Source organism: Centropristis striata, chromosome 1 (assembly GCF_030273125.1).
Source record: "Centropristis striata isolate RG_2023a ecotype Rhode Island chromosome 1, C.striata_1.0, whole genome shotgun sequence".
NCBI lineage: Eukaryota > Metazoa > Chordata > Actinopteri > Perciformes > Serranidae > Centropristis > Centropristis striata.
This window is the reverse complement of record NC_081517.1, coordinates 8,150,994-8,169,682: the sequence shown is the minus strand read 5'-3', so window position 1 is coordinate 8,169,682 and position 18,689 is coordinate 8,150,994. Positions and strand designations below refer to the sequence as shown.

Sequence of the window (18,689 nt, the reverse complement as noted above, 5' to 3'; positions counted from 1 at the left end):
GATCACAACACCAAGGCACTCAGTGTCTGACATGGCCGTGATCGTATAGTGGTTAGTACTCTGCGTTGTGGTCGCAGCAACCCTGGTTCGAATCCGGGTCATGGCAACAGTGTGAATGAATGGACCGTTTACATTGTTTCTAAATGTTCCTCCATTCTCTGCTTCGTTTTTTTTTTTGTTGGCAAAATTTCACGTACAGGGCCTCATACTCTCTGACCGGTTTTTGACTCACTCACTCTCTCTTTCTTTGTCTCTTTCTTTCTACCTCTCAGGTTTTTTAAGCCAGGTAATAGGGGCCAATTTCAAGTACGGTGTGTTCACAAACACCATCCAACAAAATACAATATCATACCTTTATCTACTAGACACAAGATATCTTCTCTTAAAATGCCAATTCTCAGTGGATGTGATTGAGGTTTCATGTTTTCACATAAGACTTGTATGTGATGTAAACCTAATCACTGGAATGGCACATTAGATTTAAGTTGCATTAACGTAAATGTAAAGGAGTATGACCTCCTGCCAGACTTATTCCACAATGCTATTTTCTTAAAAATTAAACATCTGTCTCATTCTGTCTTTAAAAAAAAGCATCTTTATTGATGGACTTGAAATAACTAGAGGAATCGACCAGCTCACTGGATTTGGTATTGCTGGAGCAATTTTAGATTTTTTATCCTCTGTCCTCGCACACTGTAATCAGTCAACATAATGCTTTGTGCAGAGGCACATATTTGATTTCTACTGATGGAACAATTTGGACCAACATTACTAATGTGTTAAAGAAAAAAGCAAATTTCTCTACCACAGCACTCTCCCTAAAACTACATTCATTTCATTTGATGCATTATTTATCTTTCTAACCAAAGAGAATATTGATGCTTGGCACTGTCTGCAAACATCAGCATGAAAATGGACTTGACCACATTTTAGTAATACTCTGTCTCCATTTATAACATCCATTAAATTCTGCACTGCTTACTTCATCCCCTACATCTGATCAAGTATTCAAATATACCAAACTACATCATTCATAATGTCATATGAACATTCCCTCTGTGTGATGTGGCTGACCCACGGAGTGACGTTGGTGATGATGAGCTTTTTATAGAACAGGGCTTTGAAATGACTGAGAGTGCTTCAAATCATGAAAATATAATGAGGCAAGTTTCAGTAAACTGCATTAGAGTATATTCAATCATTGTTAGCTCAGAAATTATGCGTACAGTACATCAATATGATTCACCAGTCCTTTCATTGCCTCTTTTTCTCTCTCACCAACCTGTTGACGAAACCATTTTCCATTTAAACACAACAAAACATACGCACAGTCTGATGAGAAATTATCCAAAAATAATATCTACATAATAGCATGTTTCTTCCCACTGTTTCAAAAGTGTGTCAGCTCTGCATAGTGGGTTCAGGGTCACTATTGTAATTCTCCAGTGCACAATATCCCAAACACCAATGCTAATGCAGAAAACAGTTTGATGTAGTTTATTCATCACAGTGATTCTACAATCACCTAGATACCCAGAGAGACATGGAAAACAGAGTCTGATGTCTGTAAAGTTTGGCAGTTTGGCAAAATACTGTGTCGAGTCCATTAATTTTACAAAACACAGAAAGTTCTCCCAACACACCTGCACTAGCTGTTGCAATCCAACAAAAATACCTTTAAAAAATTTAGTTCAGTCATGGTTAATTCTGTGTTCGACAGGTGTTGCCAAAGCCCCCTTTTTCAAATACTATTCCTTGACTGAAAAGGTGTTATCAGCCTCAAAGATATGTGTTAGAAAGGAGCCTGCTGCAACTACTAACTGTTTTAGAAAGACATTATCAATTATTCACACTAGTGCAGTGCCAGTAGGAAGCATGTATTCATATAGTGGGAGATTAGGTCGATTTTTCAATTATTGCCAAATGAGGTTCTGTGTGAAAGTGGGATGTACAATGAGGTGTAATACTCTTGCGTAGTGTTAATATACAAAGTGTATATTGGGTAATACATGAATGTACATTGAGATAGAAAGAGACACAGAAATAGTTATTTTAAGAAAAAGAAACTTAATCATTCAACATGGTTAGACATATATACAGACACAGATATAGGAGGGATTTATTGATAACTATTGTGTTTTATATATTGTGGCTTTTAGCAGGACACTGCAGAGAGTTGAACCCCATTCCACTGATGCGGAAGAAAGGGCTTAAATCTCTGCTTAGCATGCTAATCGTGAGGTAGCACATTACGCAGTGCTGCACTAAAAGTACATTAACATTGAACCCAATTAGCTGATATACTATATTGCATGTAAGTATCTCATATCAAATGATTATGGGCATTATGCTAAGCAACATGAATGTCATCCCTGAATTACATAGTAATGCAACATAAGAAATGAATAAAGCTAAATCTCTCTATTAGCGATTAGCATGCTAATCGCTAATAACAGAATGTGCACATTACATGCAGACCACTTCAATGTCTGCAACTCCATAAAACACTTACTTTTCATAAGGTACCACACCATCCAGCACATACACATTGAACATTGATATTCACTGGAAACTATTTGAATATTATTGGAAAATTGAACCTTGTGGTGCACTTTAAAACTCCTAAAGGCTAAATAGACTTATAGATGAGATGAGTCAGGGTGGAAATCCAGAGTGAATTGTGTTAATGACCAGGTGTAGGCCTAACACACAATGGGGCGGAGCTCCCCTAAAAGGGGACGGAGCTCCCCTAGAAGGCATCCTATCGAAAACAGTGCAATGCCGCAAAATGTCCTACGTAATAATGTCAAAAACTTCAAAATCGAGGATGCACACCTTCGAGCCATGCGCAAACCACATACGAAATCTTAGGTCAGTCTGACTAACACGTCATCATCTTAAATATGTACGCATAATGTTTGTTATGTAATTTAAGTTTCATTTTCATAATCCATACGGGACATGAACAGTGGTCTCCACCCCAACCTCCTCCCTACATGGACTATGACAGTCTTTATATTATGTCACCTGACTTTCTATGTTTCTGTCATAATGACTATGGTCACTAGAGGTTGCTGCATAACAGTATTTGTAAATTGACCATGTAAATAGATGATGACAGCCTTCTGAACCAATTTCATGGTTGCCCATAAAATTGGAATAAAATATATATATATATTTTTTACCTCTTTCCATGATTGTGACAATGTGATTTATTCTTGACAGAAAAAGTGTATATCTCCTCAAAATTGTATTAATCAATCTGAAAATGAAAAAACACAGTGAAAGGGTCAAAATTATGAGACCACACCGAGTAATCAACGGTAGTCACGCCCCAAATCATACGATTCTTTATCTTCTATTTTCTTCTTAATGGGGCCATTATTTACACTATTAACATCAGATTGTTTTGAAGAAGATTTTTACTAGCAATTGAGACCATAGTGTTGTCCTTAAAAAATTCTGAGGTAATAAATTAAGTAAGAAGTTTTCTAATTTTGTATTGAAATGAATAGACTGAAATTTTTCTGCAGCCGCTGCCAGCGCCCCCTGCTAGAATTTTCAGTAGAATGCAGCTTAAGGCACTTCCTGGTTTGCCTCACTGCTCAGACCCGGAGGCTGCTGCCTGGTGTAGTCACATATGCAATCCGTTGGTTTGTGGACTGAGGATCAAAGCACAAAATTTCCCATGGTAGTGACCTGTCAATCACAAGGTAGCCACACTCTAAAGCATTACCCTACTTCATTATCTATCTATTTTCCTCTGAATGGGATGATAGTTTACATAATGAACACGATGCTGTATGGTGGAAGACGTGAATCTAGCCATTACAACAGTAACTCACTCAGAAAATCTTTACTGTGGTATTAAATCAACTCACAAGTAGTGTCATTTTCTCATAGACTTCTTTTTGCAACCAACCCTGCTGACCATGAGAAAGAATGCAGGTATAAGGCACCTATAAGGATGATAATTCAATCACATTCACATTCAAAGCTAGTGGCAATTGGTGTTTATGTCCCAAACTGGGCAGCACTAGTCAACTGCTTGTCAATCCAATGTCCGAGTATCAAGGTGGAAAGATATTTTGGGGCATCCAGGGTTCTGGATCCAAACTTCCTATTGATTTGTTTCTGCACAGACAGTGTTGGAACACTTCAAAGTTTTACTGGCTGAATATAAAATACAGACTCAATGATTAAAAAGTTAGTGATGATCGTGAATTCCTAATGAGCAAAACACATTCGATCACTCCCTTAAAATGTTGCCTGCGTCTCTGATGTCAGAATGAATTTTACTTTATATTCTATCGACTCCTGTAAATAATTGATACATTTTGCATTTTTAATCAATTCATGCTCTGATTCTGGGTCAATATGATGTGCCTTCTGAATATGTGCAGCTCTGATTAGGCTGGTTTGTAGTTATTGCTATAAAAGTTAATGCACTGAAAATAGATGTCCCATGAAATGTTTTTCTGGTGACAAAGCAATGACGATTCAAACCACGTAGATGCCCTATGGGCGGCGAGGCGGTACGTGGTTGGCACAACCAACCCAGTACTTTCCTCTGGGAAACCTCCCTGTGTCCTGTTGTTGGCCAGAAATAGTGTTTTTTAAGACTTGCTCTGACCTTAATAAAGTGTTGAAAAAGTAATTTGAAAATGTTCAATGAAAAACACTGTCGAATTGCATCAGAAATAGGGCGTAAAATTAAAAATGTAATATCACCTTAGCAGATGCTTTTAATTACCATAAATCAAGGAATAGTACAAAACTTTTAAACTGTAGAAAACACAGTTTTTTTTCATGCAAAATGAAAGGAGGGATACCATAATGTCACAAGGACACAATCACCCTGAAAATAAAAGGACTACTCAGTCTAAATTACAGTTGTTTTACTGATATTTACATTTAAATTTACAGTAGGAAACCCATTCATGGTATTTTTTTACGTCGAAGTTCTGTCAACCACAGCTGCTGGTATTTTACCATAAATTAAACAGATTTTTACAGTGCGATTTAATTTACCTCAACAGTATATCACGTTTTTTTTTTACAGTGCATTGTAAGGTTTGCTGTGTACAACAGTTAACCTGCTAGTAATGGGCCACCAATTGCTGTATTCATACAGTGTTGCTACATTAACATTTTCTAACTGTGTTTCTTATAATAAACTACTGAAAAGTTTTCTTCATATTCATATCGAACTACTGTAAACTGCATACATGTGCTGTGGATAATCACTCTTTAAAAGGGCGCCACAGGAATGAGTTCTTAAACCCAGAAGTAAGTTAGCATGTTAGCACCCTGGGGTCTAACCTCTAAAATTCAATGAGGATTTTGAATGGGTTTTTGGTTAGAAGCCTGAAATAAGGTCTGTGGTTAACACAAGCTTAAGGGATGCTCAAGGTTTGTTGTATAAAAAAACAAGTCATACAATACGTTAGTACATACCCCCACTGAGTCTTGATGTGTCCTTAAAAAGGCGGTTGCTGACATGTGGCTAAGTGAGGCTAATGTGGTTGTCGGAGACATTCAACATCATCACACCGGACACGGACAGAAACTCTCTCACTAGTTCACCTCACAGCCTCTTGTCATGTTTTTGCTTTTGCAGACTCTTGTAGGTTGTACATTATGTTATTTAACATTTTATAAGGCTAAGGATTTGCTAGCTTGTCAGCTGGTTAGCTTGCCGAAGTCTGAAGAATTACAACTGTGACGTTGAAGCATAGACTGTATATAAATAATGGACATAGTCACCATGACATCACCCATTGGTTTGTGGACATCCCGTTGGAAGCATCGAGTTCAGATATCAGGTGATCTTAACCCATATTTGGACTGTGGAGGAACGAGAGGGATCTGATCACTGACTACATGCCTCTCTACACCTCAACCTGACTGAGAGAAGTCGCTGCTAATTCATGTTAGCATTAACTGGAGCATTAACTGGGACGTTAGTTTTGGCTAGCAAAAAACAAAATGTATGTTACTTAGCGACTCCTTGGAGTGTCTGTTAGTCCAACCAAACGCTGAACAAGACATTTTTACTGAACAAAACGATCAAATAAACTGTCATTTAGTGAAAATACAGTGAAAGGGTCAAAGTTATGAGACCAAACCGCTAAACGTCCTTTTTTATATCTATATAACGTTACATATAACTTTATTGACACATTGCTGTGGATATGCATTGTTCTGCTTCTCTCCTGATGATGGCTCTCCTTGTTAGCCACCATTTTGTATTGAAATGAATGGACAGACATTTTTGCAGCTGCCGTCAGCGCCCACTGTTGGAATTTTTGGTAGAATGCAACTTAAGGCACTTATTGGTTTGCCTCCCTGCTCAGACCCGGAGGTTGCCGCCTGCGTTCAAGTCATGCGACGTGTTGTAGTTTGCTATAGCATAACGTTAGGTTTTTACTTTCATAAGCTGCATTAATGCCCCAAACATTAAAAAAAAGTGGTGTTTTTTTGTGAAGTTTACCCTGCTGAACAAAATCTGTAAACATCAGAAATGTGTGTTTGCCACAGAGCTTATTTTCTGCAATGATCCAAAATCCAATGCAAAATCCCATTCCCGAATTCTCAATAGACCCCATGGAGATGCTACTTCCAGGTTGACCTACAAAAATATGTCATTTCATTTTCTCTATATATCTGTGGTCCAGTATTTCTAGTACAGTCCATTATTCTGGAGAAACATATGATTGTTGAGTCTTATTCCCATCTATTGGTATTTGCCAAGCTAAATAGGCCTACTAATGCTTCCTGAGTTAGTGTTCTGGTACTACTAATAACCAAATGTGTCAAAATTAATATTTGATGACGTGGGAATGAACAACTGACAATCTTCCTCCTGTACCACATACTGCACCTTTGAACATCTAGCACAAAAGAGCATGAGACAAGTGACAGCTTTATGTAACAGAACATTTAATTATAGATAGATACATTAATGGAATAAAATATTAGACCATTGTTTTCTTCAATTTCTTGTTAATTTTAATGCCTGGTACAACTAAAGGTAAACAATTTTGGACAATTAAAATGATAACAACAAAAACAGCTCATGAGAGTTTAATTCAAGAGCTGATATATATCCTTTTTTTATGGTTATCACCATCAATTGTGTCTTTTTATTTGTCATTATACGTCTTTTTGGTAATTTTTTTTGTCTTTTTTGGACATTTAGTGTATTTCTTTGGTCAATTTGTGTCTTTTTTGTCATTTTACATATTTTTTGGTCATTTTGTGTCCTTTTTTGGTCAATTTGTGTCTTTCTGGTAATTTTATGTCTTTTTTTTTGTCATTTTACGTCTTTTTTTGTCATGTTGTGTTTTTTTTGGTCATTTTACATATTTTTGGTCAATTTGTGTCTTTTTTTGGTAATTTTACATCTTTTTTGGTCTTTTTGGTCAATTTCTGTCTTTTTTTGGTTATTATGATTTTGGTTATTGTCAAGAAAACCATGGAAAATGTCTAGATATCAGCTCTCTCATGAGCTATTTTTGTTGTTATCATTATATTTCTCTAAACAAATGTATTCTTTATTTGTACCAGGCATTAAATAAACAAGAAAACAAGGGTAGCCTAATATTTTTTTTCCATGACTGTAGCATCTGTATCATTATAGTATCATGGAATCAATGCTTGCTGCCATGAAGATTCAGATATGGCTCCACCCCCTCGGCAACTCTCCTCAGGCAGCTAATTGACTGGCAGGCGTGGGTAATTCATTTATGAGAACGAATTGAAACTCTTAGTTATTACATGAATGAATATTGCACAATTAAAGGAGACCTCCAAGATACAGTGGTTACAGCTGCAGCACTGTCACCACATGTAGGAGGTGAGAGCAACAGAAATAGCAAAACCAATACGAGCTCTCTCTGTTGAAACATGAACATTATGACACTTGAAGAAACATAACCTCATTGCATTTTCCTGTTTGTGTTATAGACATTTTTGTTCTTTTAAACCTCAGAAATCCTCAGAATCACAGATATGACTCCAGTAAGAAGACTGAATATTTTTTAGCATATATTCAGTTTTAACCGTTTGTAGTTTTGAGCTATTTTATCCGCTTTTAAAACCCTTTTCATTCTGCCTCTATAAACCACCTAAATGCAATGTTTTTGCCATGCCATGTTGGTATTATTTTTTTAGCATAACCTCACCTATATGACCTGATAATTAGTTGAGTATGAATATTGTGTTTTTTTTTTACTTAACACACAATTATTAATTTAATTTAAAAAAAGACAAAAAAGGCCAAAAAAAGACACAAAATGACCAAAAAAGACACAAAATTACTAAAAAAAGACAAAAGGACTGAAAAAACACTAATTACTTAAAAAAGACACAAAATGAAAAAGAAAATACACAAAATGACCAAAAAATACACAGGATTACCAAAAAAGACACAAAATTATTAAAAAAAAAAAGACACAAAATTACCCCCAAAAAAGGACACAAAATTACAAAAAAAAAAGACACAAAATTATTTTTTAAAAAAGGACACAAAATTACCACAAAAAAAAGACACAAGATTACCAAAATAGACACAAAATTATTTTTAAAAAAGTAATTAAAGGGACCTTCCAAACACAACACGGTAAAGTGCCATTCATATAAAACTCACATTAAACTTTCATATCAATGTGGGGGCCACAAAATATCATCACGAGGTCCGCAATTGGCCCGCGGGCCGCGAGTTTGAGACCCATGACATAGAGAGTCCGGCTGCTAATGGTGCGTTCAAGGTCTACACGAATGTCAGAATTATCAACGTTATTCCGAGCTACAAGTTCTGACTTGAAGTGTGAATTAAACACACCATAAGGCGACAAACATCGCCAGTAAAACAGAGGATTAATGTTCCGTTAGTTAGACTTATTTACATTGCAGCACATAGAGAGTCCAGCGGCTAATGGTGCGTTCAAGTTCTACACGAATGTCAGAATTTTCAACGTTGTTCCGACCTCCAAGTTCCGACTTTCAGTGTTAATTGAACACACCATACGGCGTTACGGTAAGAACGAGTTTGACCCACCTTCAAAATAAAAGCAAACACATGTAGCTTTCAAAATAAGAGCACATGGATGTGTTAGCAGAAGCCACCACAGATTTTACAAGAAAACTGTCAAAATATGACACCTTAAATAAAACATACAACAACCCTAATTCTCCTTTACAATAATTCATCAAAATATGCAATGATTAAGATTGATTAGTGGCATTATAATGTGCAAGAAGCACCAAATTTAGGCTTTTAGGGCAAACATTTCAGGAAAAAAAAATCCTGTGGGAAACACTGGTTTTAAAGGCTTGACAGACTGGACAGATAAGAAATTGCCCAGCAGTATGTTGAGGGTAATGAAAGGAGGAGAGATGATTTTGGGTCATGCTTCAAGTCAATAAATTTGTTTGGTTGCACTGGAAATTTCATGTACAAATGTTTAAATAAAACATTTTGGTTCAGGCATGGAGTGGGGAAATAACTCATTGAGTTGAAATCATTTGCTAACAGCAAAAATCCCATCTGCGCCCCTGCCTCCCTGACTAAAGCACTTCTGTATCAGCTTCTGAAGCTGCGGCAAAAAAACCCCAACATATTCCCATGCAGTCCCATTCCAGAAATAAACTCTCATTTTTGCAGCTCGGCTCGATTCCTCTTTTCAGATTACGGAGTGAAAGGCACACTTCACCTGTCACACTGCCACCCGGTGTAGTTGTGTCTATAAATACACTGAGATAAGACACCTACAAGGTGCTATGAGACTGTGCAGTTAAATATGGATCGGAGGAGTATTGACGTCAGACTGACACACACACACACACACACACGCACACACACATGCATATACGCACATACACACATATGGACGTTCATACATGAGTAGACCCGAGCACACACATTCAGACACACACACACACACACACACACACACACACACACACACACACAAACACACACACACGCCTTATTTCCAGCCCTGCCTCTGATGTCATTCTGTGAATTGGGACTGTCTCAGCAGCAGGGCATTATGGGATAGCTTATAAGAGCTTAATGACTCCTTAAGGTGCAATACTGCTAAATAATGGGTAGAGAGAATGAGAGAGAGAGATGAACACATACACACCATCACACACATACACATCCGCCCCAATCTCCACCTTCTCACTTCCATTTCCAGCACTTTCTCTCTCTCCATCTGCTTATTTAGCGGCTCTGAACGCCTGATTGGCTGCTCAGATGGCTGGTCATTCACCATCACCGATAAAAAGACATGTCCTATTAATTAAAAAGATTCTCGAAGATGAAGTGTGTCCTCCAACTTTCTTTGTCAATCTTTATTCCCCCAGTGTATTTATACTCCCAGAGGGTGGAGGTCACTGTGTTATGGAATGGATTTACAACAACACTTCTATTTTCAGTTTCTGTGGAAACGGTTTCAATAGCTGATTCACAGTTAGGAGCTTCGTTACTGTAAGGACAACTCTCTTTAGACTATAGACTCGTAAAGTGGAATTTAATGAGATATTTAAAATTACAGCCACATCTGATTCTTCTGAGAGCATGAGCTGAGAATGAATGAATGAATGAATGAATGAATGAATGAATGAATAAATAAATAAATAAATAAATAAAAGTGAAGTCATTTGTAAAAAAAAGGGGGAATTAATGAATTAGAATGAAAGAAAGAAAGAAAGAGAAAGAAAGAAAGAAGGAAAGAAAAAAACAGTGAAAGAAAGAAAGAAGGAAAGAGAGAGAAAGACAGACAGAAGGAAACAAAGAAAGAAAGAAGGAAAGAGAGAGAAAGACAGACAGAAGGAAACAAAGAAAGAAAGAAAGAAAGAAAGAGAGAGAGAGAGAAAAAAGAAAGAAAGGAAGAAAGAGAAAGAAAGAAGGAAACAAAGAAAGAAAGAAAGAAAGAAAGAAAGAAAGAGAGAAAAAGAAATAAAGGAAGAAAGAGAAAGAAAGAAGGAAACAAAGAAAGAAAGAAAGAGAGAAAAAAGAAATAAAGGAAGAAAGATAAAGACAGACAGACAGACAGACAGAAGGAAACAAAGAAAGAAAGAAAAAGAAAGAAAGAAAGAAAGAAAGAAAGGATGAAAGAAGGAAAGAAAGAGAAAGACAGACAGAAGGAAACAAAGAAATAAAAAGAAAGAAAGAAAGAAAGAGAAAGACAAAAAGAGAAAGAAGGAAAGAAAGAGAAAGAAAGACAGAATGAAACAAAGAAAGAGAGAAAGAGAAAGAAAAAGGAAAGAAAGAAAGCAAAAGAAAGACGGAAGGAGAAAGAAAGAAAGAAAGCAAGAAAGAAAGAAAGAAAGAAGGAGAAAGAAAGAAAGAAAGAGAAAAAAAAGAAAGAAAGAAAGAGAAAGACAGACAGACAGAAGGAAACAAAGAAAGAAAGAAAAAGAAAGAAAGAAAGAAAGAAAGAAAGAAAGGATGAAAGAAGGAAAGAAAGAGAAAGACAGACAGAAGGAAACAAAGAAAGAAAAAGAAAGAAAGAAAGAAAGAGAAAGAAAAAAGAGAAAGAAGGAAAGCAAGAGAAAGAAAGACAGAATGAAACAAAGAAAGAGAGAAAGAGAAAGAAAAAGGAAAGAAAGAAAGCAAAAGAAAGACAGAAGGAGAAAGAAAGAAAGAAAGAAAGAAAGAAAGAAAGAAAGAATGAAAGAAAGAAAGAAAAAGGAAGAAAGATTATCTTACTTATATTATACTTATCTTCATTGTCATCTGTCATCTCAAGACTAATTTCTTTCAACAATATTTTAACGCCCCCATATTTTGCATTTTGGAAGAAAACTTAATTATGCCACCGTCAAGTGGAATTTAATCACTGAAACTGTAGTCATACCCATATTGTTCTCCAGAGAGCTGTTCTATGAAACCTGACTATTTAATACGTAAATAAATATCATAATAAAAATGATGCGTATGCAATAACAGGGAAACTAATGAATGACTTCATTCAAGTGATAGAAAGTGATCATCAAAACTCTAGTCAGAGTCGTATCCTTTACCCGGGAGCTGCTGTATGGAGGACCAAACTTGACTCATTGAAAATGAATAAACAAAAGGGAAGAATTAATAAATGTTGTTGAATTAGGTCACTCAAAACAGTGCATAAATGAATAAATCTGACAGCTAAAATTGCTGAAAAATAGAAATAATAATGTTAATCAAATTATTCAGCCCAGTTGCCAGAAAAAAAAGTTGCCGTTTTTCGTTCCTGCAAACCACAGATGCGTTGAAATTAGGGATGTGCCATATCGTATCATTCACGATAATATTGGTATATTTTTTTTTGTTAAAAAAAATGCATATCATGACATTGGCAACGTTAAGTAAAAAAAAAAAAAAAAGTTACTTACTCCCTGTCGCTAAACACATGCAGCTTTCAAAATAAGAGCACAGTGTGTTAAGAGAATCCACCACAGAATTTACAAGAAGACTGTCAAAATAAGTTGCCTTAAATAAAACATACAAGAACCTTTATTCTCCTTTACAGCATTTAATTAAAAACATGCCCCTGGAACCCCTAAATGGTTATTTTTATGAATTGATCATACTCAAGAGTCAAGAGTAATTTTTTTTGTATTTGGCAACTGTTGAGATTTGCACTTCAAACTACATTTTTATGTATTTACTAATATCGTCAATAATATTGTTATCGCAAAAATAGCCTGCAATATCGTGATATTCTTTTAGGGCCATATCGCCCAACCCTAGTTGATATAAACATTTTTCTGAAACTAGACTATCACCCATTTGTCCTCCATGTAAAACATAAAGTACATTTTAAGTTGCTTTTGTTTAAGTTAACCTCTAAAATATTTTCAGTATGTAATAAATAAATCAAGACGAGGTCAAAACCGAGTATACCGAGACCATGTCAATGTGATTTTGCAGGAAATGTGTTACAGGAATAGTTAATGCTAGTGTCTATGAGGTGAATATTTTAGATATTAGTAGTATTAAGTAATTCATTTTTCATTATCCGTAACTACATATCCGCACTCAGGTCGTGTGGGGCCAGGTTGCCAGACTATCGCAGGGCTGATACATAGAGACAGACAATCACACTCTCATTCACACCTACGGGCACCGTGTAGCCCTTTGCACCACCGTGTAGCCCCCTGCACCACCGTGTAGCCCTTTGCACCACCGTGTAGCCCTCTGCACCACCGTGTAGCCCTCTGCACCACCGTGTAGCCGTCTGCACCACCGTGTAGCCCTCTGCACCACCGTGTAGCCCACTCAACCACCGTGTAGCCCTCTGCACCACCGTGCAGCCCACTAAACCACGTGTAGCCTCTGCACCACCGTGTAGCCCACTAAACCACCGTGTAGCCCGCCTCACCACCGTGTAGCCGTCTGCACCACCGTGTAGCCGTCTGCACCACCGTGTAGCCCACTCAACCACCGTGTAGCCGTCTGCACCACCGCGTAGCCCGCCGCACCACCGTGTAGCCGTCTGCACCACCGTGTAGCCCGCCGCACCACCGTGTTGCATCCCCACCACCGTGTAGCCCTCCGCACCACCGTGTAGCCGTCCGCACCACAGTGTAGCCCTAGTAATAATACACTTAATTATATAAATATAAATAACCCCTTGTCACAGATCAAATAGGATTCCATACTATTAAATGTATCAATCTCCACTGAGGGTGAGACACGGAAAGCTAGTGATAGCTGCTAAGCTCTTGCTCAGTGTGTTAAATGTTTCCTCCCCGCCAACTTTACTGATAATGGTACTAAGTATGTAATAAGTATGGTGCATAAGTTGTGTTGGAAGCAAGGCTTCGTGACCTGGAAGTACGGCTCCACAGCATGGAATCCCAATCAGTAACTTTATTTGCTGCAGTTACCCCATAGCTGGTGCTGTAAAACCCAATGTTGCTCTTTTGTTATCATTAATAATTTTTCCTTTTCAATACGACAAAGATTTGTTTGTTCGTTTTTTATTTAGATCCCCATTAGCTTTTGCAAAGCAGCACCTATTCTTCCTAGGGTCTATCATCATATTTCAGTGTGACAAATAAAATGTAGGAATACACAGAAAGATAACAGACATGACATACCTTATATGAATACATAACATGTATGTAATTACATTTTACATAAAAAATGGCTGCATCAATTAAAGATGATATTTAGATCATGACTTCTAAGTTGTTGGTTTTTTTTTTTTTTAAAGCTATACAGATTTAATTGAGTAATATGATAAGGGAGTGAGTTCCACTGTTGCATTGCCACTATAGTCTCCTCAATCACTAGTAAAAAAAATCAATTTCAAGATAATCTGATGTTAATAATGTAAATAATGGCCCCATGTAGAATAAAATAGAAGATAAAGAATCGTTTGATTTGGGGCGTGGCTACCTTTGATTGACAGGTCACTAACAAGGGGAGCCGTCATCAGGAGAGAAGCAGAACAATGTGTATCCATGGCAACGTGTCAATAAAGTTGTAGTTTTTTAAAAAGAGACGTTAACTGCCACAAAGAGGCCACAAACCAATGGATGACGTCACGGTCACTACGTCCATTATAAAAAAAAAATTGTCATTTTTGTCATTTTGATATTTAGTTTAGTTTTTCTTATTATTTTCAGTCTAACATGTATTTATGTATATCTTTATTTTAATGTATTTATTAATGAGTTAATTTGCTCATTTGTATTTATTACTCTATTAATTTCCTTGTTAATAAGCCATGTTTGGTCCTCCGTACCTCAGGCTGATGATGTTATCTGCCTTCCCACTAAGTGCACTGTAACTGTTTCTCAGCAGACTTAATGAGTTTAGTCAGATTTGCAGGCAGATCAAATGAAATCACAGAGCAGATGATTCTCCACGTTGTTTATTGCTATGAAAGCCACAGATTTCTGCCGGCAATCAAAATGTGTCATCGGTACTATTTATACTATGATATTTTTTAATACAGTCCTACATGATTAATCATTACAGTAAGTTGGAAGCTGCCATTGTTACATGCAGGGATTGTGATGTATAAGTTCGGAAACAGCTTGCACACGTATGTTGAGTAGGAGTGGAACACAATTTTAGTCTCATTGTCCAATTATGAGTAATGTTAAGTCATTAATGTAAGTTGGAGGAAAAAGGAGGAGTTATCGGACCATATGGAGGAAGAACTTTCCTTCTCTCCTCCTCGCTCTACCATTCTTTGGAGCTTTTTTTTGTCTACTTCCGTTCAGCAGCCACACAAATGAACTATGCACAAATTAATTTGCACATGTTTCGCTCCTTTGCAAGCAAACACACACACAAGCGCATGCATTTTTTCTTAACCTGACAGTTGGTGTGCGTCATGGCATGTTGATGCTCATTCAGAGCCTCTCTGAAAAAGTCTCTGGCTGACTGTTGAGTGATGTAAGATTGATATGTAACTCCTCTTCTTTCTGCTCAGACAAATCAGTGGGTGTGTTGAGCTTTCAGGAAGATGGATGGGGTAGAGACGGAGAGGGAAGATGTGGGAATAATACAACGCTGATTATGTTTTTAGTTTTCTTGACATGTTTTACACCACAGCGGGAGATTAAAAATGTAGCTGGCAGGTATTTCGGCACTGTGTGACAGGGGATAAGTTTTAGACAGGCTACCTGTTTCGCTCCATGAGGGATGATACATTTTTTTCCTGTGTCTGTCTCCAGCCTTTAACAAACTCTTGCTCCCTCTTTGCATCCCTAACAAGACCCCCTGTGTCTGTCTGTCTGTTTTCCTCTCTCATATCATCACCGTCTCTCTCTCTCTCTGCAGCCCAGGCCTTTTTTTTCCCACTTTAGTTTACCGAGTCTTCATTACGTGCCTATCTGCGTCACGCATGAGGCATGCCTGAGGGTTAAAAATAAAAGATGAAAGGGAAACAGACGGATGCAGGGAGAGAGGAGAGGCAGACTGATGACTAGGGGTGAGGATATGGACGGGAGAGGTGGGAGGACCGGCCTTCGAAGCAATAGGCTGCAGATGAAGAATAATAAATCCAGCCATTAACCCTTAATAGGGCACTCATTGAAATACTTGCAAATTCCAAATTTCAACCCTAGAGAATACTGGAGGATATTACATACAGCCAGAATGTGTAAAAAACAACAACATACGGACCCAGGGGAGGGGGGTAATATTTTGAGAAAAAAGTTTACGAGATTAAAGTGGCAAATCTACGAGAAAAAATGCCCAGATTTAAAGTATCTGCAAGAAAAAAAGTTTCTTTCACTAAATCTGCGACTTTTTTGCGCAGATTTGCCACTTTAAATCTCTTAAATCTGCGACTTTTTTTCTTGTAGATTTGATACTTTTTTCTCTAAATATTACAAATCCATGTGGTTCTATGACCTCACAGAGAGACACAGGGACCCCGTTTTGGTATCCACTGAAGTTACCAAATATAGTTATTCGCTCGATAAAGGGTAAACCCTTAATATTGCACTCATTGAAATACTTGCAAATTCCACATTTCAACCCTAGAGAATATAGGAGGATATTACATACAGCCAAAATGTGTAAAAAAAACATACGGACCTGGGGGAGGGGGGTAATATTTTGAGAAAAAAAGTTTACGAGATTAAAGTGGCAAATCTACAAGAAAAAAATCGTAGGTTTATGAGATTTAAAGTGGTGAATCTACAAGAAAAAAGTTTTTTTCACTTTCTTCTCGTAAATCTGCGACTTTTTTCGCGCAGGTTTGCAACTTTAAATCTCTTAAATCTGCGACTTTTTCTCTTGTAGATTTGCCACTTTCATCTAGTACATTTGCAACTTTTTTTCTCTAAATATTACAAATCCATGTGGTTCTACGACCTCACAGAGAGACATGGCGGCCCCATTTTGATATCCACTGAAGTTACCAAATATAGTACTCCCCATCATGCCATGCATCACCTGTGAATGGCTGTGTCAGCGGGTGACATGGATCCTGAGTGATGGGAGATAATGGGCAGAAATGTCATGTGTTTCTGTCTTCACCAAGCAGGGCCGAATGATGACATAGAACCGTCGAAACTGAAAACAAGTTTTTGAAAGTCAATTCTGGGTCATTTCTGAGTTCTTTCACAAGCTTACTTTTTATTCTTTACACAACTTCTGACACATTTTGTGTGTAGAAGTGTAACACCTTGAGGCCCTTGTAGAATAGACTGGGAATGTGTTTGAGAATGCATGCTGCTGTCCCAACCTGATTGATTTCATGTCAGGCCCGTTCGTCCCTCTGGTTGCTAGGAACAACCACACTTTCGACGTGATCAGAAAACAGTTCATACCCTTGCACCAACTTGGCAATATAAACTTACTAGGGCAAAAAACAACAACAACAAACTGCTGAGCTCTTACTGAGTCTAGCTTTTTCCACTTTCTCTGCAGTGCGTATACAGCTATTCTGATCTGGAAGCTGAGCTCATATTTGCTGTGAGAGTTTTATTAAACAAATTCATTTAGATTGGAACTAGGAGGGCAAATAATAACAATAATAATCTTAAATTCTATTTATAGGGCGGTTTTCAGGGTACACAAAACACTTTACAGTTAAACAGTTAAAATGCAGTTAAAGACAAAACACACAATTAAAATCAACAACAATGGTCACACATTAACCCTTTATCGGGCGAAGAACTATATTTGGTAACTTCAGTGGATATCTAAATGGGTCCCCATGTCTCTCTGTGAGGTCGTAGAACCACATGGATTTGCAATATTTAGAGAAAAAAGTTGCAAATTTACTAGATGAAAGTGGCAAATCTACAAGACAAAAAGTCACAGATTTAATAGATTTAAAGTGGCAAATCTGCAAGAAAAAAAGTGAAAAAAACAACAACTTTTTTTCTTGCAGATTCACCACTTTAAATCTCATAAATCTGCACATTTTTTCTCGTAGATTTGCCACTTTAATCTTGTAAACTTTTTTCTCAAAATATGACCCCCCTCCCCTGGGTCCTTATGTTTTTTTTTTTTTTTACACATTCTGGCTGTATGTAATATTCTCCAGTATTCTCTAGGGTTGAAATTTGGAATTTGCAAGTATTTCAATGAGCGGCAGAGTTCTGGATGTACTGGAGTTTGTTGAGTAATTTGGAGGAAATACAATATGCTATTAGAGTAGTCTAGTCTGGAGGTGATAAAGGCGTGGATCAGTGTTTCTGCGGCGGGGAAGGAGAGTGATGGACTGAGACGGGCAATGTTCTTCAGGTGCAAAAAGGCAGTTCTGGTGATTTGGTTGCTGTGGTGCTCATAAGAAAGGTTGAAGATGACTCCCAGGTTACGGATGTGGGGGGACAGAGTGGAGTTGTCGATGGTGAGGTTGACATTTTCTGTGGTTTTCATGCAGGATTTTGGACCAGTGATTATGACGTCTGATTTGTCACAGTCAAGTTTCAGAAAGTTTGTTTGCATCCTCCGCCAAGGCCAATGGTGCATTCACATGCTTCTTGAATGTGTTCATAAGCTTCAAGTCATAATGTGTAAACAACTTGGACGCTATGATGAAGATATGTGGTATTTTATTGCTCAGATCACTTAAACAACACATTGATAGCTGAAAAAATGATTAGACCACCCTTTTCTTCAATTTCTTGTTCATTTCAAGGCCTGATGCAACTAAAGCTACATTTGTTTGGACAAATATAATGATAACAACAAAAATAGCTCATAAGAGATTAATTTA

General features: G+C 37.3%; 1 non-coding gene across 1 annotated transcript; it reads left to right on the top strand.

Annotated features, from left to right (window-relative positions):
* The first annotated feature begins 34 nt into the window (after positions 1-34).
* trnah-gug (transfer RNA histidin (anticodon GUG)) lies at positions 35-106 on the top strand. Its single transcript has one exon. It is a non-coding gene; the product is annotated as a tRNA-His (tRNA).
* The last annotated feature ends 18,583 nt before the right edge of the window (positions 107-18,689 follow it).